Genomic DNA, 25253 nt, shown 5'->3' on the forward strand with positions numbered 1-25253 from the left:
GCAACAGTTTGAAAAGTGAAACGGACATTTGTAGTGATTCAACGCAAAATCGCAAAATGAAAATAAGTCCTTCAGGGACAAAGCCCCTTTGGAATAATAATTCATAATGTTTTTAAAATTATTTATATTACTGTAAGTCATTACATAAAGTGCAAAAAAGTAGGTATTTGAGAGTCATTTTTAGTCGCTGTAAATAAAAGTTGTATTTATATGCAAATAATGTGAGAATAACAAGAGATTCAGCCTTGCAGGTATAAAAATTAAACTATCGTTGGAAATGCAATTTTGAATAAAGAATATTTTTGATATATTATCCAATACGGTAATCTGCATTCATATGATTTCCTCTTTCTTTGCAGCGCTTTGCTGTATTTTTTATTTGATTCATTTTAATAGTTCGTTCATTCTTTCAGTTCCAGTCAAATAGGTGCGACATTTTTGTCCGTTAAAAGTAGATCTCGGCTCGATCTTCGAATACAAGATAAGTCTTCGTCGAATAACGTTAACTCAGACAATTACATTCATTAAAAGTATTTCAAATTATCAGCTTTACAGCACATTATGGACACTTTTAAAAAATCTCTTTTAGCATTTTCAATTAATTTAAACACTGTTGCCAAATTTTTGAAAACAAAAATTTAGTAAAAGTATTATAGATGATAGAAATAAAATAACATTTCCCAAAAGTGTAATTTTTTATTAAAAATATTCCAGAATTCTTGAAAATATTCGGGAACTCACCGTAAGTCCAGCGTTTTGGGAACGTTTTGTTCCAGTGAATTGCGTAATTCTTATTCAAAACGGCTTTGTTAAAAATTATAAATGACAAGCTAATTTTAAAAGCAATATTTTTTTATTTATAAATGAGGAAGGGATTTCAAAAGCAAGAAAATCACATCTATGGTGTCGCTGCGGATTAAATCTCACGCAATGTGGAGTAAATCCCATCAGAACCTTAATCATTTGGACTCAGTCTCAAATTCGAAATGACGGTCCAAGAAAATTAAAATTACCGACTGATGAAGCAGATCTCTGTCCAGAAAGTTTATTCGGTATTTTCTGCATTTTCCCTTAATACTTCCTTTGGATAAAGTTCTGAAAACTCGCAATACATTTATTTCGTATTTATTACGTAGAAAAGTTTGAAAACTGTCAAGGCTATCAATTTAAACATTTCATTCGTTTTTATTTTTACTTTCTTTTCCTGCATTAACAAACAAAACCCGTTGGCTCAGTTTGCGAAATTCAAAGCTTAAGTAATTACACAAAGCAAGCCAACGTGACCACTATTAATTGATGCAATTAAAGTTAACTCTCGTCTCCTTAAGCACAGAGATATTTTGCTTTCTTATTAAGAAAAGCAATTTTATAGCGCAGAGTAATTTAAAGTTACCAAGCGGGAATAATTCTCTCTCAGTTTGTTTAAAATTTTAAATATTTGCAGAAAACTTTTCTAAAAGCCCTTATTAATATATTTTTCTAATAGACAAAAATATAAATTACTACGAAAGATTTTTAAACATTTTATAACAATTTCGATAAAGTATTAAACGAAGGAAATGTTTTGAAATAAAAATTACTGGCAACCGCTTATTATTTGATATGAAAAATACCGTCTGCTACTTTAAAATTGATTCTTCTTTCAAATCATCGCATGTAAACAAGCTGTGGATTGAAGGATATGTTTTTGCACTTTCCGAAAAGATATATTTCTATTCCATTTTTCAAAAACATTGTGCAATGCACGGTATTGAAATTTCTAGTTCAAACTAAGCAACATCACTAATAGGAAGGGGAAAAACCATCAGTCGTTACTTCGACAATCAGACTCCAAACGAATACCCGAAAAGCGTACGTACTGCTTCTGGTGTTTCTAAATCCTTTAGGAACAGCAGAAAATCCACCGATGCAGAAATGAGTCTTTAAATACACCTGTAGAAATAATAAATAAAATAATAAACGAAAACTTACAACTTAAAATTAAAACATATAGCGTCCACCAGCTTTCACCGAGGCATGTTCTTCAACGCAACAGAATTTGTGTATCTCTGCAGAAAAACCACTTAGCGGGAGATAACTGGAAATGTATTGAGACTGTTGATTAAGCATGGGTTTATCTGACTGTAATAAAGAAGCGTCTATTTGTTATTGAAAACGAAGAGAAAAAATATACAAATCTAGTTCCATCAATACAAAGAAAGTTTCAGTAAAGTGTTTATGATTTACACAGAATTCTGTTACAATGGGAAATTAAAAATTAGAAGATTGGGAAAAAAATGTTAAAATATCAATCAATGTAATATCAAGAGAAAGTTTTACGTTCGATATTAGCAGAAGGAATTCCATTTGTTTATCCCAATGACTTTCAAAAATTGGAATTTCTGCAACAAATTATAGGTTGTATTTTACCTGAAATCTGAACTTCAGTACTACAGCCCTACTAGACAAGTAGCGAGTTATCGCTATGTCTGAATTAATACGACAAAGACTTGTGAAAGTGTTGAACAACCATTTTATTGAACTGATCATTTAAATAAACACGCACTTCGCAATTTGTGCTACAGATAAAAGTATCGGCTGTAAGAGAATGCAAAACAGAGATAACTGCATTTAATAGAGATGGCAAAATCTAACAGCGCAGCGCGAGTGCCATAAAACTCTCTCTATGGCTAAGACTCAGAAGCGTCAGCTAAATACACTCAAAGCTAATTTCCATTCTGGTGAGGAATATGAAGCAAAGAATTTAAAGTAAAGATCAAAATCATAAAACTGGCTAGTTTAACATCAGAGCCTCAAGTCTTAATTTAAAAAGCACCGCTGCATTCCTTGAAAAAATGTAAACTGATACAGGTATTGCTTATATAGGTTTTCAATGTATTCCTACGAAGTATTCTGACGTTTCATCTATGGGCTATCATGCTTTTGGTATCTTGAAAAGAGCTCTTTCTAAGTGTAAGTCCACAACAATTGAAGGGCTCTGAAAAGTAGTGGAAGAGAAATGGAAATCGATACCTCTGAAAATTTTACGAAAAGCCCTTCTATTATGGAAATCACAGTGCAGACTTACTACTAAAGTAGACTAGGGGGCGCAACAACCCTAGTGGATCAAAGTCTACAGTACCCCGATATCTGTTTTCTTGACCGTGGAACCCGGGGTGCGTGAGCACATGCCTGAACAAGTGGTCAACTTGTTGCAGGACTCCCGGTGTTTAGTCCCCAAGAGAACTTGGTACTCATTTTATCGACCCACTCAAGAGATGAAAGGCTGAGTCAACCTTGCCCAGCCCGGGAATCGAACTCCGGACCTGTGGTGCTGCTGCGCTAGCCACTGCGCCACCGGGCTCAGCTCAGGCTTTTTTTAAGTGTTTCAAGGATTTATTTCCATGGCCCAGTTCAGCACTGTCCTAGACAAGACAACATTTTCACAGATTAAATAACAATGGAATTCAATAAAATTTATGCAGCTACGTTTATGACATTATTTGTAAAGTGGAACAAAGTATTATTACTAATTCAATATTCTTAACAAAAAAAATTACTGACGGGACAGTCGTTTGGTTTTGATAGTAATTTCTTTGTTTTCTCCTACTAAACTACAGTTGTTAATTAGTGGAAATCTTTATGTTCTAAGGCACTAGGATGGCTCAAAGATACTTAATCAACATTGTGATAATGCATACTACCACCACCAGTGATTCTGTTATTTTAACGAATAATAATGTCAGGCTACCTTCAACAGCTGTAGTCAACCGCTATGTTCAAAATCACAGAATGCAGTCAGTATCCTGGCCAATTAGATCACTAGATTTCATTCTGATTTGTCATATATAGGACTATCTAACGAGACAAATATATTTCCTATCTCTTTTCATACTCACCGAGTTAACTACAAATAGAAATTAAACCATTCGCGAGTTTTTGCTTCAGGGAGATGATAACTTGATTAAATAACACTAAGAGAAGATATCAAGCCTGGATATACGTCTGAGGTAGATATCCGCAATAATATTTAATTTTTTAAACATTTGCACAAAAGGCTATTAACATTTTTTAATCACTCACGTGACTTAAACTTACGTAAAATAATGCGTTATTTTGTAATTTTTTTTCATAAGAGAAACTTGCTCATCCGCTTTTAAAATACAATAATTTACTGCATTATCAGCACTTATGTTAAATGTTATGTTCATAATCAGCTAAAAATGCCGCATGGAAACCGGTAAAATTTTCTACTGGTATCCATAGGATTCTACTGGAATTCTACTTTTACTTATTTCCATTGTTCACTCTTAGATATTCTTACTAGTATCAAAATTCTTAAAAATTAGTAAAACTTTCTAGTGGTACCCATAAAAATGGCTTCCCAGGGATTTTTGAAATCCGGAATAATATACATTGCCTTCCAAAAATTAAGGAACATCATGTTTTTGTGTCTAATTTGAGAATGAATCAACATAGAATGTTTCTAAAGTTCAACACAAACATGAATTAAAACAAAAAATTTCATTCTTGGCAGAGAAATCTAGTCTCGGTGAATAACATTTAGCACAAGTATATCACAGTTTTTTTCAGTAAACATGGGGCGGTAACATTGCAAAAATGGGTTCTACTAAAGAATGCGTCCATTTTTAGCTGCAGTACATTGGTGGCAGCGACGTTCCATGCTGTCAATTAAGTTGTCGGTTAATGAAATAGGAAGCAACGACCAAACACAGAGGAATCCTTGTTCAAGCTCATCTAACCACCTTGGAAGAGGACTTAAAGCAGCAACCTGTCTCCTAAGAAACTCTCAAAGATGCTCTATCGGATTCAGGTCTGGAGATTGAGCTGGCCATTCCATCCACTCCCTATCGTGACCCTCAAGATATTCTTCAGCAGCCCGAGCTAGGTGCGCTCGCGCATTGTCGTCTATCAGAAGAAATCCAGGACCAACAGCAGCGGCATATGGGCGGACATTTTGATCAAGGATATCGTCTTGATATCTCACACCAGTCAAAGTTTCCCCATGTAACACATGTAGGTCAGTTTGACCACCGAGAGAGATCCCAGCCCAAACCATTATTCCACCACTTCTGTAACTGTATCTTTCCAAAATGTAGAATTGGTTGTATCTGGTGCGTTTTTTCTTCCAGATCAGCTGACGACCTAAATCACTCTCTAGTGTAAACCTGGATTCGTCTGTGAAGAGACGCCCATTGTTGACTGGTCTAGGAGGCGTGTTCTCTTGTCCAACATAAACGGTCACCTCTGTGTCCTCGGATCAAGGGGTCACAAACAAATGGTTGTCTTGCATACAGACCTGTACTGCGCATTGTAGTAGCTGAAATTCTTGTTCCTGTTGCCCCTAAATGATCGGCCATGAGCCATGAGTTGAAGCACAGTATGTTACCCCTTCTTAGGGCCGAAAAAGCTAAATAACGGTCTCTCGTAGGTATTGTAACTCTACGTCTGCCTGTCTTCTAGACACAGAATCCTCGGATTCAAATATATTACATAGTCAGTGGACCACACTATGAGAGACATTGAGACGTCTAGCAGCATCAGGTTGTGACATCCCCATTTTCATTCATCCGATCGCCCCCCCACCTCAACGAATCTGGCAAACGACTTCCGGACATTGATAGACTCTCCTGGATATTGTCCACGAAACTGTAATAACAACTGAATATCAACACTTGTGTACAAAAATTACAATTTTTGCGCTTTTCTTCACCTTCTATACAAGTATTCATTTCTATAAAATAAAAGCAGTAGCTATTGTTTTTGCATATATTTTCTTAAACTTCCTTACCGTCATTCATGCATATGAACCGTGAATTGAAACGTTACTGGCATTTTTGTAATGGTGAGCTTTGAAAAGCATGCTGTTCCTTAACTTTTGGAGGGCAATGTATTTAATGTTAGGCAGAACTATTTTTATTTAATATTTTGTAAAATTTACAAATTTTTTATTAACAGACTCTACGATTTGAAAGCATGTAGTAGCAACACTATTCAAAATACGCATTTTTATCTCCAACCCGCGACATTGATGTCACTCGGAAAAGTGAGTGCGAAAATTAGTGTTTTCAGAATTTTTAATTAATATCTCGGTCGATTAAGCTCGTACGAAGATGAAAATAGTCGAAATGGCTTCCCGCGAATTTTTGAAATTCAGAGTAATATAATAAATGTTTGGCGATGCTATTTTTATTTGATATTTTGTAAAACTTACAAATTTTTTATTAACAAACTCTACGATTTGAAAGCGAGAAGCTATTGGTTTTTACGTAAATTTGGCCTACGGATGTCCGCACAGGTATATACTTATATTTCATGTTCCTTTAGGACAAATCCTCGCAATATGCTTTTATTTATCTGTACGAGAAATTTTTAGCAGCATACCTTGTTTGTCATAAAAGTTACAGCTTATTTGTTCCACAAATTTTAGAAAAAAGTGATTTGCCATGCATATAATATTTCCGGACTTCATTTTTATAAAAAACGTATTGAAGAATTTTTTCTTTTCTTCTTATTCATTCATGAAATTTCTCAATTTTTATATAAACGTATTTTATCTAAGAATAATATTATACAGAAACGTACAGCTGCAATATGTATATATATATATATATATATATAAGTAAGGAGGCTACTAACCTTCAAGTAGAATAACTCAATTTCGCACTAAGTGAATTAAAGATCATACAACACACACACACACACATATATATATTAATTATATAAATACAATACTGCAGCATATATATTTCCATATAAGAATATATTATTAAACAATTTTGCAGTAGAAATAAATATTTCCTTTTCTAAATGGGTAAAATGTTACACTTTTCTGCGCCAAAATAAAATAAAATAAATTATACTTATGAATTCCATTTACACAGTCTTCAACAATATTAACAAACTAAATATTTTGAAAATAATCTGTTAGAAAAAGTAGTAGACTTCGATTATAGGCTGTTTAAAGCGGCAACTTTTTATACTGTTTCCATTTGGAAGACATCATAAAATAAAAGATTTCTCGTTAGGATTAAATCCGCTTTCACTATTCAAAAAATAAAACAAAAAAGGACCCAAAAATGCTCAGGAATTTCCGGATTAAATTTTTCTGGTGCTTTTTAATATACGTGAAAGGGAAAGAGAGACTTGTTCTGATAAATAGAGCACGTTTTCAAAAATGAAAAATACCCATTTCTAGAATTTTCAACCAGCATGTTTTATTAAAGAAAAACGAGCAGCTGAAAGCGTTGGATTTCTATCAGCAGAGCACGTTGAATTTAATGTAGTTCCAAAACTGACTTCCCTGTCAAATTTAACACATTAAATGTAAATTAGTGATCTTATTATCGCTTAATGAGTAAAATGCTATATTGAGGGTAAGATTTTAACATAAATTGAAGAACTTATCATTTTTCAAATATTTTTAATTATCCATCTGTACTGTAAATAATCCCGTAAAACTGATAACTTTTGTATTTGTTGGCAAAATGCTTTAAATCATATTAAATGCAATCATAACAGATACACTAACATCATACATATATGGGCAATGTCGCCTAAATTTAATTTTAACGTTGTTGGGAAATTTACATTCCTCCCTGAAAAAACAAAAAAAACAAAAAAAAAAGGAGGTATATAATCCCGCAGATAAACTTCAAGACTCTGTATTCTGCGGGTGGTTGTGAAGACTGGTTGTCCTTCCGATGGTAATGAAGACTAAGTATTCCCTCAATAGGGGAAGACTGTGTATCCTTCTAATGTGCCTTATCGACGTGGCCAACAGCCGTGAATCATTCCAGCGTGGTATGGCGATTTCAATCCATGGAAACTGCAGTAGCATATGCCTATGGAAAATAAATTGTAACAGGAATCTAGCACAGTATCCCGTCTAATTTACTTCACCGCCAAGTGCTTACCTAACTAAATGAACTGTTAAGTAGACTCATGTTGTACCAGTCAAGTACATCTATCTGTTATTCATCGTATGGTTTTACTAACCTGCCATAGGCTGACATGATATATTCTTAGGGAAAGCATTCATTAAATCTTATGTTTTCAACTTATAGCAAGTGTACTTATGTGGTTCCCTACCAAATGTGGTTCCCTACCAAATGCTATAAGTACTTCAACTTATAGCATTTGGTAGGGAACCACATTTTAAACTACTGTGTATAACTTTCAAGAACCTTCAAAAATTTAAAACAACATACGTCTTGAGCAGAAAATCACTCTGTCACCTTTGAATATAATATTAGCACTTGCCGCTATACCTTACATGTAACATACTCGTATTGCAAAAATTTAGATCAAAATATGTGTAGCAGGGTAAGCTTTTAATCATACAAGGAACACACGTTACATATAACGATAAACATAGTGCAGTGCAGAGTACTTACGAGTGCGTAGTAAAAACCAAATGCACAGAAAATAGATACTTATACTGTATGACTTTACAGACATATAAATTTATTTAAATGAACGTTCGACGCATATGGCGCCTTAGAAAGGAGAAAGCATAGCGCTCTGGATGGCTTAGAAAGCACAGAGCTCTGAATGGCTGCCTTATAATCCGCACCATTTACAGCTCTGTATACTGTAGAGTAGTCGAGAAAGATGTATACAGAATTTTTCTCCTAAATATTAATCCCAGACCATAAACGTCCAAACCAAACATTTCTCACAGCAATGTAAGGCAATTTATTAAGATAGTGAAGCTCTGAGAATAGGAAAATACTGTAATGTATAATCTCTTAATTTAAACATTCCAGTTAATAAAATGTTTTTATGCTATAATAAGTTAAATACAAAAATGCTCCATACGCATACAGAGAATTAAATATTTTAATAAATGACCCACCAAAAATATGGAGACAAATTTGCATTACAGGGTTCGTAGCTGCAAAGAACAATGTCATCCAAAAGCTGCAACTGTTAGAAGAAGACTATTAAATTGGCACTAACAAGTAGATGAAATCTTCCGATAACAGATGAGCAAGTTAAAACAGTTCTCAAACCAGCCACAAAGACAACGTACAACCCGTTACACATCACATGAGTAAAATTTCAACACGAAGCCACTTGCCGTTTGCGTTACCTCTAGATCTGAAATGAAATCAGCAACACCTCCTGTCGAGCTCAGACAACTGGGCAAACATTCCCTTCACGGATAAATCACATTAGAATTTACATTATGATTTCTGATTTATATTTAATTATATATATATGTGTGTGTGTGTGTGTGTGCGTATGAAAACATTGAAATTGAGATAGCCGATGAAATATTGAAAGAAATGGATGTGATATTCATGGAGGTGGTTTTCTGTTTACAGAAGCATCATTTATAAACGGTCTCACTAATCTGTATACCTTTCTGAGAGGAACAATTGACATATCAGTAGGTACAGGCATGAGGTACAGTATTGCACTGTTAGGTTTCTCTAGAGTGCTGTCAACCACGGATATCATTCCATCTTGTTTTAGTTTACAACTATCTGGAAATGTGAAGATATCGTGAAGCTTGGATAACACTCTCACTTGCTTTGAATATTACTGAACATATCTGGAACACCTTAAATTGGGAAACACTAGCTATCACCAAGGAACCTATATGTGCTCACATCGGTCTTTTTCAAGATGTGGTAGTTGTGTTAAAAACACAAGAATTCATAGATGATCTACAAATAATAAATAACCTATATAAACTATTGTTACAAATGTTGGAAATATACACAAAATGAAGCAAATTTTACCTTATGGTGTAGAAGCATGTTGGCAATCAAAACTACTTGAAGTCACCTTGAACTAACGATGACCAAGCACTCTAGCTTTGATAAATGAGGGCATTATCTTGAAATATGCAGTTATTCATAAGAAACAAAATCTGCGCCATTTAAAATGGATATGGTTGCTTAAAATATTTACATATTCACAACTATTTGTTTTTCCTTGTAGGATCAACAGAACAATTTCGGGGCGGTTTAATATGCAAAGAATATTTTTTTAAATTATTTTTTTAATCGTTCGGTTTAATAGCTTTTTATTTTTCTGGATTCTAATTCTACATCGTTATTTCCATAAAAGAAAATATTTTCGTCAAATTTACAGGGGTGTCGTTTTCTATTCCTTTTCCACTACTTTCCAGAGTCCATCATTCGTGCTAATTTTGCGCTTAGAAAGAGCTCATTTCAAAACACAAAGGCACAATAATCCATAACTGAAACGTCAGAGGACTGGAAGAATACATTGAAAAGTTGTTACGCAGTACCCGTACCAGACTTCATTTTTCAAGGACAGCACTGATGCTTTTCAAAATATGACTTGTTACTTTGTCTTGACGAATTTTCACTCTATGAAAGTCATTCTATCTCGAGTCATCTTTAGGCGAAGTTACAGTGTAATAAATTAGACATGAGCTCTTGTATAACAGCAGCACCTCCAGCTAGCAATTAGGAAGACACGGATTCCATGCCGCCGACAGAACAATTTGATTTTCAAGATTTCTTGCTTAAAAAAGAAATAAATTAATTACTACTCAATCACCGAAAAAAAATGCAGTGCACTTGTCTAACAAGTGAGTAATAATGTCTTTGTTAAAGCTCCTGTGACAGCCTGGCCTCTGCGACGGCTAGTAAAACTAGTTGCCATATTGTTCGGCCCAGATATCATTGAATCTTGAAGAAGGCATGAATGTTTAGAAACGTATAGTATCTTTGCAGCAAAAAGCATTTAATATTTGTTGAAACGAAAGTTCATTCGACAAGCCGATGCTTGATACAGAGGGGGTACGAAACCCTTGGATTACGCCATCCGATGCATTTCCAATCAAAACTAGGATGAATATTCTGTCACAATTAGATTATAACAGATGTTCTCTCCCCCTATCCATACTACCTTTGTGAAGTTGTTCATAGCCTTTGTGAAGTTGTTCATAGCCTTTGTGAATTTCTTTCGTAAAACAGCTACAGGAAATGCAGCAACTGACCTCCTATCAATGTTCACTGCATTTTTATTCCTATGTTTTGAGTAATGTTGATTTCTAGAGATTACCGTTGATTGCTGAGTGTACGCCATTGTAAGAGCGGAAACATGTGTCTAACAAACCAGAAATTCATGCAGAGTAAAGTTAAAAATTAAAGATTTGGGGTTTCATTCTGTATTTAACTAATATGCAAAATTTATGCTGTTCTGTCTGTTCCGTTCTTATTGTTCGAGTCACAGCATTGACGCCAGAAGTATTGAAATTAAATTCACATAAAAGAATTAGTTAAAACTGAATAACATCTAAAATTGCCGCAATTGTTTCCTAAGCGAAGAATGAGATGAATCAAAAGCTTTAAAATTTATGTCTACGAAGAAATATCCCCAATGAAAGGATTGAGTAAACCTTTGAAATAGTTATATGATCCCTTGTTATAAAAGAATGAAATTCTTAGTTCATTTTGAAATATATTTATCTATTTTTATTTACAAATTAAAAATTGCGAAAATGGAAATACTGTCCTTATCTCTCTCATATATTGTATGAGCCTATCTTTCTCTGAATGGCTCTGATTTACGTCTTGGATAGGAGTTCCACAAAGGATTATAATTCATATTTCGCTGGTATGACTATTGCTTCATCTGTGAATTTACAATATCATGAATGTATTTACAGTGATTCAGATGTAACAGACGTTTAAATTTAAAATTTTATTAGTTTATTATTAATAATGTTCAGCCAATATTAAGAAGTGAAAATAAATAATGCGAACACAATATTTTAATAATCCCTTTTCTATTTATTAGTTAATACATAACATTGAAAAATACAAATCACATAATACTATCACAGCCAATATGACTTGACTAGACAGGCTTATAGCAGGGGTGTCAAACTGGCGGCAAAGATTTCAAGATTTTAGTTATTTGAGTTAATATTATTTTTCATTTCCGTTTAGTTATTCTATTTGGTCATTCGAGTTTATATTATTTTCATTTCCATCAAAAATGAACGTATAGGAAATATATAAATGTAGTTAATTGATTTACAATATGATATAAATCTTATTCACAGATTTCAAGATACAAATTTCATTAAATTTTATTCATAGTTATCAAAAAGTAAGTTAGGAACATTTGCACTAAGAATGTACATTTTGTTTGGGAATACTCACAGTTGAAAATTGGTAAGAACTCAATTAAAGGCTGAGCAAATACTACAATCCGTAATGAAGATAACTTACAGTAATTTTTCTCCAAAACTACAGACTTTATCAAAATCTAGTACCATCAAGCATCAAGCATGCATCAAGCTGTAGTAAGAAAAAAAGAGTTTATAATAAACTTGTATACAAATATAAGTATTTTCTTTTTATCCGCCGAAAGAATAATACATAAGAGAAAGAAATTAGGTTGTAGAGACATTAGGTTAGTTTTGAGAAGCAGGAAAGATGAAAAATTAGCAAACGCCTTCGCCGGGACTCGAACCACGGACCTCTGGATACCGGTCCAGCGTGCAGAACCACTACACCACGAAGACACGCTAGGAAAGAGGGAGAAATACCTTATAAGGTTATCATTATTAATTCTCAGGTTTGGTATCACATGGAAATGCTTCTCTGAAAACTTCAAAAGTGGCTTACTTTTAGTTTAAATTTAAGTAAATTATTTTATGATTAATTAAACATGTTATATAGAATTATTTGACGGGAATATCAGTTTAGGAATTTAATATTTAGCTGTCATTTTGCAAGTACCAAAAATTTAAATTTCAGATAGAAAATTAACAGAAATTAGAGTTGTTTTCCTTTATGATATTATTGTTGTTTATGTCACGTTTTGATAAATACTTAGTATGCGAAACTTAAAATTTATTAAAAATATTTTTCATTTTGTTAATATAATTTTTTAATTTTGAAATAAAGAAATCTGGCCTATCTTAATTGTTTCAAGAACATGCATGTGGCGAGTTTGACACCACTGTATTAAAGGCACGATATACTGTAAATACGCAATGAACATAGCCATGCATTTGTAGAAATACATATTATTAGCAAATACAAATTTCTTTCCATAAGCTAAGAACTATAATAACTTTTAACATGGTACAAGCATTTCTGCAGCTAATGTTTTGTAGAGTGACTTGTACAGTATATTGCATACATACTATGCTGTGTCTGAAGCAAAACAAATTAAGAAATAAAAATATCAAAAATGTACCTTACTGTTGCAATGCATTTCAGGATTTCGCTTCGTTTTTTAATATTTTCCTCTTTGGAGAAGTTTACAAATTAGAAGAAAATAGTTTATTATTTTGTTAATTAATATTAATTATTTTACTACATTGTTTAATCATAATAATTTTTAGACAGTCTCATAACTGAATGAATATAACAACTGTGTAAGAACAGCAAAAATGCACGAACAGTAATACATTTAAATTAAATACATCATTATTATTATTTAAATAAAATAAATAATTATATTTTTAATTTAATAAGCAAGCAATATCTTAAAATTTTTATCTATATAAAGAATTTAAAAACAATCATAAACGGAATATAATTTTTTTAATTTTCTAAAGAAAATTGAATGCTTTTAAACATTTCGTGTTCGAACTTACTTATTTGATTAAATTAGATAAATTCTTAATTTTATCAATAATATTCAAAAAGAATATATACTTCAGTGAAACGGAAAAAAAATTTAAACAATTCTAAATAGCTAAAATAATGTTTTAGCTGGTACTAATTTTTATTTTATGATTTTACGATTACAATCAATACAAAAGAGCACAAGAGGCAGCAGCTACGTCAAAATATTATTAATACAGATGTAGTTTTCATTTTCATTTATTTCCAAGCCGGCATAAATTTTTTCTATTTCTTCTTTATAATACCAATTTTTCCTTACTCAGTAATAATTTAAAGGATTAATAATTATATACTAATTTGATTTTTAAATTAGAAAATTCCACACCTCTTGTTTTAGCTAACTAATTAAAACCAATACTGTGTTTTAAAATTTAATCATTTTTACCTTGTTTCCTGTTCAGTTCTATTCTTCTAAATTATTTACTTCTTATTTGATTACTTCATTAACATAAAAATTAAATATGCTTTAGAAAATCATTCTGCTTTAGCTTGCAGATTCCTTGAATATCGTTATAATCAGTGTCATCTAGGACTTCCACATTTTCGTATAACAGTATTTGGAGAACATACGACTTACTTTATTAAACACCTACGATTCTAGGCTTTTTAAACAAACAACGTAAAAGAGTATAGTGCATATCGTGTACATGGCATTTTTAATGACATATTAAATTCTACAAGCGTAAAAATTAGCTAAAGTTTGCAAAAGCTAAATTTTTCTCCTATAAAAGGCAACTGAATTGATAAAATAAGGTGATTCGCTTAGCAAAAAGTTTAAGCCCAGCTCATAATGTTCTACGAATATAAAATTATAAGATCATATAAGATTTATTTAGTTTTTCAAACTACTTTTAGTTCTTCTAGTTTAAAACTACTTCTTAAGTTCACATTTTCAATCCCTTCTCTCAACTCATGCAATAAGTATTTCGTACAGTAATATGCTAATAAATAAATAAATCAGAAAATATAAATGGCTTTACAAGAAAAAAGCAGTTAGGTTCGCATTTGAATATGTAATGATTATCTGGGTGATCTCTACTCTTCTGGTTTCTAGGAAAAAATAATATGCAGTTGTAAAGGAAGGATTAGCTGTTCGGAATTAAGGTGATTCTTTCCAGTAAACTTTGCTTAATACCAAGAATTAGCTGTCAGGAATTAATAAGATTCTTTCTAGTAAGCTTTGATTAATGCCAAGGATTAGCTGTCAGGACTTAATGTGATCCTTTCCAGTAAACTTAGATTAATACCAAGAATTGGTTCTCAGGAATTAAGGTGATTCTCTCCAGTAAGCTTTGATTAATGTCAAGGATTAGCCGTCAGGAATTAATTTGATTCTTTCGAGTAAGCTTAGATTAATACCAAAAATTGGCTGTCAGGAATTAAAGTGATTCTTTTCAGTAAGCTTTCTAATGCCAAGAATTGGCTCTCAGGAATTAAAGTGATTCCTTTCAGTAAACTTTGATTAATGTCAAAAACTGGAGCTCAGGAATTAAGGTGATTTTTTCTAGTAAACTTTAATTAATGCCCTGTCTGAAATTAAGGTGATTCTTACCAGTAAGTTGCCACTAATTAAAGCTAATTTACTATGAGCTGTGTTCATCTGGGCTTCAGATTTTCTGCTTCTGAATATCTATTTTTGCTTATATTTAATCTTAAGAAAGCAATTCTGTTTTTACCAGTCTTTTAAATAAAGCGATTATGTTCTTATGATTTTTGTGAGAGTTCTGTTTTATGGAACTTCTATTTGAACTGATTCTCTTTTTATCAACACTTTATGCAAAGTGATTCTGAATTTATTGATCTTTCATCTGAAACATAAGAAAATAGTTGAGGCAGGGATTTCAAAGTAGAAGCAAAGGATGGCTAGCTCACTTTACGACAGTAAATCATCTTATAATGGTAACAAAAGCAATAGTAAGAGAATAAAATATAAATTTCAAATATTCAAGAGGTTTTAGAATAGATCGCCCTTTTATGATCAGACAAACAGAAGTATATTATATCTATAAACATACAGTTTTAAAACAGCTGCAGCTGTTGACAATTTTGGAAAATCCTAGGGTAATTGATTACGTTATGTTTTGCATATACCCATATAAGGAGAAGAAAGATGACTTTTGTTCGCGAAAATGGGTGTGTACCAATAATACTTAATCGGTCTCGTATACAGTTAATTTATAAAATGTTACCTTTCATGAATACAGATCATCTACAAAATTAAAAGAACAGTGTTTATTCCAATTTAAAATTCAAAACTTTTCAACGCAATCTCTACATAATGTTTCATTCAGCTCGTCAAATCCTCTCGACTCAGTAATAAACTGGAAGATCGTTGATGACGCAGATGTTGAAGAACAGAAATATTTGGAGTCATGTAGACTTAATAAGAAGTAGTCGTGTCAGAATATTGCTTTTTATTTCTCGTTGACATGCATTTGTAAGCCAACAAAATAACTTTAAGAACTGAATCGGGATTGCTTCATTTTAAAATACTATAATTTTGAAGAGAGTGTAAACTCTCTTCATTTGCAAAAAGCTAGGAAGAGGAGTAGAAGAGAAAAGTGACGTAATCCAAGATTATGCTTGTCTGAGGAGGAAAAACATTTTTGACTCTCCGTTCTGAATTAATTGCATCATCCAGTGTTAATCCATGGACAGGGAAAATATCCAAATTAAGTTAAAGGATTATTGCAAATTTAAATTAGAGTTTTGATTTACAATTTTTTTTATCTTAGCTATTCGAATTTTCATTTAGTTATAAAAGTTTTAAATTATCATTATAGTTGATATTTTGTGCAGAGTTCTATTTTAGGTAAACTTATGACTAACTAAACAGGGGGGAAAGGCTGGTTAAAGAAACGGCTTTTAACAAAATGCTATAATGCGTGCTTTGCCGCATTAAAATACTCACCTTTGTACTATTATGAGCAAAGCTATAAACGTTAAAATTGAAATTTAAGATATTTCGAGTTACGTCTGAATATATCTTTAAAAATGGTATTGTTCTTTTATAACTTTTTCTTCTAAAATACTTATACTTGGAACTATTTCAGATTTCCTTTAAATTTACGTCATGAAAATTATTGACGATTTCTAGTTGCTATCGTTTATAATCACTCTTTGTTTTCAAATATGTTAGACCTCCTAATTTTTTTGATGGCTAAAACTTATAATTGTTTCATTTGAAACATCTTTACTATGATAAAGTTTGGTTATAACTGAATATTTACTAAATAAATCGGAACTGAAAAACTAAATTTGAAATTTTCCGGAGGGAAGTAGTGATGTGGCAGTCCTCAACAACATTTGATCTACCTGTATATCCCCTATGATTTCTATAATTCAGTATTATACAGTTATACATTAGTATTAGATATCTTTTAATCTCATTTCATTACTTACATGAGAGGGGATTCATTATTTCCATGAGATCAATTGATTTTAATACGCATTTTGTTTGATATCTTTTAGCCCCGTTATTAAGTGAAACTTCGTTTCATCTGACTAGTAGTGTGACTCAATTATTTAGTATAATTACCTCTATATATAATGCAATTTTTAATGCACTTGATATCAAAAACGATTGTTATTTGACTAGATAACCTGCACATGTGGCTTGAATATATTTTTATAGACAATAAGCTAATTTTTAAACATCACGATAAATATTTGGCTCATTTTTACTTATTTCGGGAGGTAATTGGACGGAATAGCTGAAAATTTATCCAAGTTTTATTTAAGATACATACCTGAGATATATTTCTTTATACATAAAACAAGCCGTTTCAAGTAAGGGCATTATCTGAGTGTAGCGCTTATTCATAATGTTACTGTCATATTTATTGGCATGTAAATAAACGAATTTTACTCCATTCTAAACAGAACAACTCTTTTGTTATACCTTACAGGTTTCTTTTAAACATCAGGCAAATAAACTTACGTCTGAATCAAACCTTACTTTTACTAAAACACATCATTAACTGTGCAATGATGTCAATGTAGTCAGCTTTAATTTCATCTAAATTTTAAGCAGCGCCTTTGAATGTTTTTCTACAATGTGGCTTAATTCAATTCTCTTTTATTCCAGATGTATGATTTCTTAAATTTCGTTACAGTCTCTCACACATAAAAAAGCATAACTACGTCCCATATTTCTCAAAAGTAATAATTACTGAAATTAAAGAACAAAATTAATATTGCTATATTGGATTAGTACAGAGGTGAAGAACTTTTTTTTTTTAATTAAATGCAACATGCATAAGGGAGAAAAGAAATTGTGTGATCTCTGTAATGATGATGATTATGCTCTGTTAACGATTTTACTCCTCCAGTGTAATTCTGGGAAGTAGATGTAGTGCAGAAGCAAAGTCAAACATCGCTGTGACCTCCACACACCCATTTCACATGAGAAGCTTTTTTCAACTCAGTTAATACATTAACTGACATGGCATGGCACTGGCATCCATAAGCGCACCATCCTAGAAAATATAATTATGATATTAAAAAAAAGAATCAGGTTTTACACACAGTATTCGCAAAAAACAGGTAGCTACAGACTTTATTTTCGTAAATATTAGATTTGCATTTTCAATTATTAAGATTTAAAAATTACGTTTCAGTGTCTATTGATCAAAATTCGATATTATTAGATAGAATGCAGAGACCAAACTGTTCGTTTTTGGCGATTAACGGCTTCGTATTGTGGTAAAAATACACTCATTATTAATTTAGAGCTATGAAACAATTAATTACTAATATCTCCAGAAAAGATACAGAATTAATGCAGTTAACTTACTACTAAGGTTGTTCGCACACATTTTTAGACGATTTTCTTTGTATTTACAGAAATATTTTAGCTAAAATTTTGTGTTTAAAATGTTTCATTTGATAATCCTTATTCTTAACTATCTTTCTACACCTTAATTTCTAAGATAATAAAGCTCTTTTTAGTAGCGGAAGAGGTATTTCATCCTATTTCTATTAAAGCTTTCTTCTCTTGAAGAGTCCAAAGAGGACTGTAGGTCGACGACTGGGCAATCCGCTATTTTAAAGTCCAAAAATCCGTGGATGATACATCAAGAGATTTAGTAAGGATACGAGTGAAGGGTATGGCCTTAATACACGTTTTTTGTTTCATTTTTTTTCAGAAAATAAACAGTGGATTTTGACATACCGCTGCTTGCTTTGTCTTGATGCGTTCTACTGGTTGATGGCACTGTGGATACAGAGAAGGCCCTTCCTATTTAAAAACTGGGTATAACTTATGTTCCTGATAATATGTGAAGTTGACAGTTTTCTGCATTCTCTTTACTTTTTATTTGCCGTTATATCAAAAATCATAAATTCCCTAAATAAACTTTGTTTAGGTTCTTTGAATGATATTCTAAGATATTTTTCTTCTCCTTTATGATAATAAATTAAACTTTTTTATTGCGGTCATTTAAATATATCCAAGATTCATCAACTGTGACAACATTTTTCCATTTTTGCCCAAATAATCGTTTCTCACAGAGAATTTCGCAACGCGTTTTGCTTTCGGCGATATACCGTGGAGAAAAAGGCTATGCACATTACATTTTTTCGCCTTTTTAAGATTCAAATCAGCATTAATTACTTTGTTTACAATTGACACTGAGAATTTTAATGATTATGCAAATCTCCTTCGATTTCGAAGGTTTTCTTTTAACATTAAAGTTCATACCTTCGCAACATTCGAAACATTCCATTTTTTTCCTTGGATATGTATTTTAAAAAATTTTCTCCTTAAAGCCAGATGACGTTTCCCCCCTTTTTTATAGACAATATTATCTATCATTGGTTTATATAACGAAAAATCATGACTTTCACAGCATTTTTTAATAACTAAATACAAACAACTTTCTTCGGAAAGAGTGAAAATCCGTGGAAGCAAGCCTTCCGTTCATTGCTTCTTTAAAAGCGCCGTTTTGCACGAAAACAAAATTATCAAATAGAAGGCGATTATTTACACTATCAAAAATAAAGTTGCATTTAAAATTTTTCCAAGCAGGCGATTTTTTTATAGCAAAGCAAAGTCGTCTAAAAATGTGTGAAAGCTTCTGTATTACATAATAATACTAACTGGACACCTTTCACTGCGGAGACTATATAAAAAATTGTCTCTTGTATTTATAGGACTTTCCTATGGAGAAGTAAGCACTATTTATAGTGCTGAAACTAAAAGAGAAAATCCATAAAAGTCTTTTTATCCTCTTTTGAGAATACTTATTATGTTACATGGAAATGCAATCAAAAATTCACTATTCGACACTTTTCTCAACATGACATGTAACAAAAGTTAAATTCTCTTCACTGAAAAAAGAACTAAAATGGTGGGATTCATATTTATATGGTATTGAATGCTATATCATATGCAATTAAATATTTAATATTTAGCTAACAGATTTTTAAAAAGCATTTGTTGTGAACTGACCAAAGAAAGCGCTGTTCCCAATTATTCGGTGATTTGACCCGACTGTATGGCAACCATGAACTAAGTATACAAGGGGCAATGCTATTGTGAACCTAGTGTTGAAATGCAATTAGGTAGAATGGGAAAATCCGACATGTTATACGTTAAGCATTTTAATGACTGTGTTTGTTCTACACAAATAAATAATATGAGAATTCTTCATGAATGTACGATTTTGACTTACGAACCAGATTATGTCCTACACAGCATTGACTGCTAGGAAAGTCCAGATAGCATAACAATATTTCTTTGCATATGCCACATCGAATCTAACGTACATAGTAAAGGTTAACCTTTCCATGTTCACTTTGTTCATTCCAGAGATAATTTTTTTCAGCTGCTAGTACATAAGCATATTTTTTTCCCAGATGCACAACTGTCTGAATTCACTGTGAAAACGTTTTTCTGAAATCAGAAATAATGAATCATTTGAGATACAATCCAGATTTCGCGAAGATCATGGAAAGGGTCCTAAATGGCATGTCCTGGAAAATGAACATGAATGCCTAAATGATGAAAGGTTCGATGGTACACAACTTTAGTAAAAGGTGACGCGATCAGGTTCTTTCACATCTTGGATTTCGGGAAATTAAATTTCATTCAAGATCATTTACAATTTTCCTTTTCTAGAAATTAAGAGCATTATAACAGTAGTTAGGATTGCTTACAACGTGAAATGTAAGCGATAATTACTGAAATCTTTACCTTGCAATTTGTTTTTGATTTATACTTTGTAAGGATTATGTTAATTTATCTAACAGTTAATTTGAGTTAAAGTTACTTTCCTATCCTTTCTTAATTTCAAGCTTACAACTTCCAACCAGAACGTACTTTTAGAATCGCGTTTGAATGCAAATGAGGAGAAGTATTTAACTGTGAAGTTCTACTGACTTCGTTAGAGAGAGAACCAGTGATTCTGACTAGCGCGCGGCCGCCTTTTTAGGCTACTCTCTCTTAAGCTATTATTACGTACAGCCGTACTTTAGGCCTTTGATAGCTTCGCTGTTATTTAGAGTTAAGGGGCCAAATCTGTTAGAATCTTGATAGACTCGGCTATTTCTTTTAGTTAAGTTAATTTCCTAGTTTTTGAGTTCAAGCCCGAGAGGAGGCTTTGTTGTTAAACACCGAGGAGGAGTTCTGTGAGATTAATTTGGAATAATAAAGGGTCTTGAACCCAAGTTTTATTTTCTGTCTCACGAACTCAAGCGATTATTCGCTTACCAGTTCTTAAGGTTCCTCAACTTTAGCTACAGATTAAAACACATAGGAATCTTTCAACTGAATATAATATTCAATATATAATTACAAGGCATTTAATTGATATTTACTTAAAAGGAAGCAATTATTTGAATGATCATTATAAAAAATGCTTATTATCACTACTTTTAAAGCAAGGATATTATGATTAATGTCAAATGAATGCATTCTTCTTCTTATTATTATTATTAAAGCAAAGCATCATCTACATGTATTATCATCAGCTACTTTAAAATTTTTTTTAATTGTTATTATTACGTTATTTGAACTGGTTACCTTTCTTGACACGAAGTTTGGATCTCAGCTTCTCAAATATAGGCATATTGTTCCGCAAGAAGAGATAGCTAGTACTCGGATCCCAAGCGAAATCCCGGAAAACGGAAACCTTGAAATCACAGTTGGTACATCGCAAGTTGTTGCAAGCACTGAAAATAAATAAATAAATAACTCATACAGTTAAAACGTTTAAGCTGTCAATAATGCATTAAAAAGGATTTGATACTCATATAAACAAATAGAATTTAAGTTATAATAAAACTATATTAAACTATATTAAAACTCGTATTTTTAATAGAGTCGTGCTTTCATTAAGAAGAAATAAACTGGATCTTCTAAACTGGATAATTTAAAATTCAACGTATAAACGCTGAAAGGAGCTAGGGAGCATCGTTATGAACTATATTCACACAAGAAAGCAGAACTGGAAGCGAAGAAGTTATGTTGTATACCTGTGCTCCAGGTCGGCTTGGTTTTCGGTTGGACCGATCACGTGGACCCCAGATTCACCTCATTTACCTTGCATCGATTTCTTTCGGCAGCTCCTTAGTACGTAGTTAATCACTCTGACTACTGTATCTAACGGCCCTAGTTCGTATCCCAGAGAAGCATGGATGTTGCAAATGTATAGTGTCCTTGCGGCATGGAGGTATAGAAAGCCTCTCATGTGGTTTGGTGGTAACGGGAAAGGGGTGGGAGACCTTCGAACTCACCCTCCGGGGTTCTCAAAATTCGGTCGGAACTGGGCAGAAGGCATGCTATCTCCCATATGATGTTCAAGGCTCATGCCAAACGACAGACGCAAAAACTGCACTCCTAATCACTATGATATTCGTGGATTTCTTCCTAATATGTCAGAAAAATGAGATATGACAAAAATAACAACATGGATTTCTTTCTGCATTCGATTCAGTCTCCTGTGTAATTGCTTCTGACGTGGATTTCATGGCAAGAATCGCCACAGACGCTAAAAGTCCGCGAAATTCCAGGTATTTTTGAAACTGTGCAATTCATGCGATTTCGGTACCAGGTAATAGTAAAAACTTTTAATACCTCTTTTGAAACCGAACCAACTGAAACTGTTGACACCAACTGTTGAACTTTTAAATATAAATGAACTAACTGTCCTGAAATAATAAAGCGCTTTATGCTGCTTTCTGTATCCTGTTCTTGCTGTGTCTTTATGCCTCTTCTATCTCCTGCGGATAACGCGTCCGGTCGTCCTTTCCTGTGAATACGTTTCATACGGATGTTCTTTACCTCCCCTCGAAGTTTGTTTGAGAAGCTCTGAGTCATAGTAACAACTCCAAACGGAAGCGCAAATTAGTCATTAAAGGAGAAACTAATATAGTTTTATTATAACTGAGAAGAAATGAAGAAAATCACTACTTTTAAAAGAGAAAAATTCCTTGCTTTTTATTAAATACTTTTATCTGAATTATTAAACAATTTTCATTACACATGTTACATAAAATAAAATATTTTTTAAAATTTAATTTGAGAAAAATCTTGCAAAGCACTCAACATATTTATATATGTTTTCTTTTAAATTTTTGTTTTAGTTACGAAAATATATTAAAGATTTAAGCCAGGCATAAATCACGTCATATTAGATCCCTTCCTCCATACATACATATATCCATATACACATATATTAGATCTATCCATTCATACATACATACATATACACATAACCATATATATAAATCCATATAGTATGCATATTTCATAGATCCATCCTTTGGTACATAGATCCATATATATATATATATATATATATATATGGATTCTTTATTTTAGCAAAGTTGGAAAATAAGCACACGAAAAGTGATTTGAATACGAATAATATTTTAAGTAATTAAGAAAGTCAGGAATTATATGCTTCTGTTCGGATAATTCTCCTTATCTCTAAGGAATAAATTGGATTATTTAAATTATGGCAAAGCACTCGAAGGGCATCTATCCAAAGAAAAAGATGCCTTCCTGGAGGATTTCTCAAGGCAAACTGGCTCGTATTCACTTTACACACGAGGAAACCTCGAATTCTTAAGACCGGCAGCCTGGATATGAGCTCGGTTTCAACTATCAGTGGTTGAAGTTACAAGATAGGAGTACTATATTAGATTTCTAATAAGTAGTTCCTTTACTTCTTTTACATGAATAATGGAAAAAGCTACTAATCAAAGAAATATTGCAAAGCGGAAATCTTAATTATAGATGCGCTCTTTTAGATAAATCGCTTTCATAAGAAAAGGCTTTGGAGAGTTTTTTTTTTCCACATTAAATTTGCATATTATCTTTTAATATGCATATAAATTTAAATCTTTATACAAACGTGTCTTAAATGCAAGATGCATATACCGCCTTGCTCATATTGCCAGCAGCATAGCAGCCCATTCAGTTCTGGGCTTGTGTTATAGGCAACTGACCTGCAGTGGAAAATATCAGAGACAGCTAATTACAAATACAAGTTATTTGGAACAGAACTAGTATATAACAAGCTAACTGAGTTTTGCTTAATTAACCTATTAAAGTTTCTGAAGTGTGCTACTTTGATTTATCTCAACTATATAAATTTATATTTGTTCTATAATGAGGAAAAAGAAATTATTACGTTGTAATGAATTTTTTAATTGCAGGAAGAGACCAAAAACGTCTGCAGTAGAATTATTAGTAATACATAGAGCATAATACATATATGAGCAAGCCTGTATTGGCTGAGCGTCGCGATGGGTACTTGTATGTGTTTGGGCAGTTGATGTCATTAGGTGGGGTTCCCTAGAGTAAGGGAACCACACCAGCCTGCTTGACCCGTGCTTTATTTAGTAGCCCTTATGATGAGTGAAAGCAGTATGCCCGTCTCTATTGCGGAAAGCATATTTATAAGTTCCTCATCCGTAGAAACGTGAAACCAGACGAAAGTTACAGACTGCATGCCTAGTTCTGCACAGACTGCATGCCTAGTTCGGGTAGCTACGCTTCCATGGTCAGTGAAGGTTTGGTGCAACGAATTCAAGCAAGACCATGAATGTGTTGCGAATGAAGTTTATCCTCATCCTCATCGCACCAGTGTGACTAATGAAAACACTTCACATGTTCGTGAGCTTATTGAACAGTATCGACGCTGCACAGTGCTTCAAATTTCAGAACTAGTTTTCAGCTATGGAAGTGTCCAATCAGTCATCAGAAAGCAGCTGGGCTTCAGAAAAATCTCAGCTCGTTGTGTTCCAAAGTTACTGAATGATGACAAAAAAGTTGCATTTCTCAGTTGCTTCAAACTCACTTTGAAGAAAAGAAGAAGTGTTTTTGCATAAAATTGTTACCTGTCACGAGGCGTGGGTACATCTTTACATCCTCACCCCCCCCCAATCAAAGCCTGCAGGCATAGAGTGGAGAAGGGAAATCGAAGGAAAACCCCATGAAAGCCAAAACTCGATTGTCTATGGGGAATGTGATGGCCACGGTCTTTTGGACTGGAGGGTGTAGACTTTCTGGTGGATTTCTTATCTGGACGTCAGACCATCAATGCAACTTACTGCTGCGGTCTCTTGGATCAAATCAGGTTTCAGTATCGACGCAAAGGACGAGACTATCCTATC

This window comes from Stegodyphus dumicola, chromosome 2 (genome assembly GCF_044657685.1).
Source record: "Stegodyphus dumicola isolate Sdum_Otavi_A_Nest chromosome 2, ASM4465768v1".
In the NCBI taxonomy this organism is placed as follows: domain Eukaryota; kingdom Metazoa; phylum Arthropoda; class Arachnida; order Araneae; family Eresidae; genus Stegodyphus; species Stegodyphus dumicola.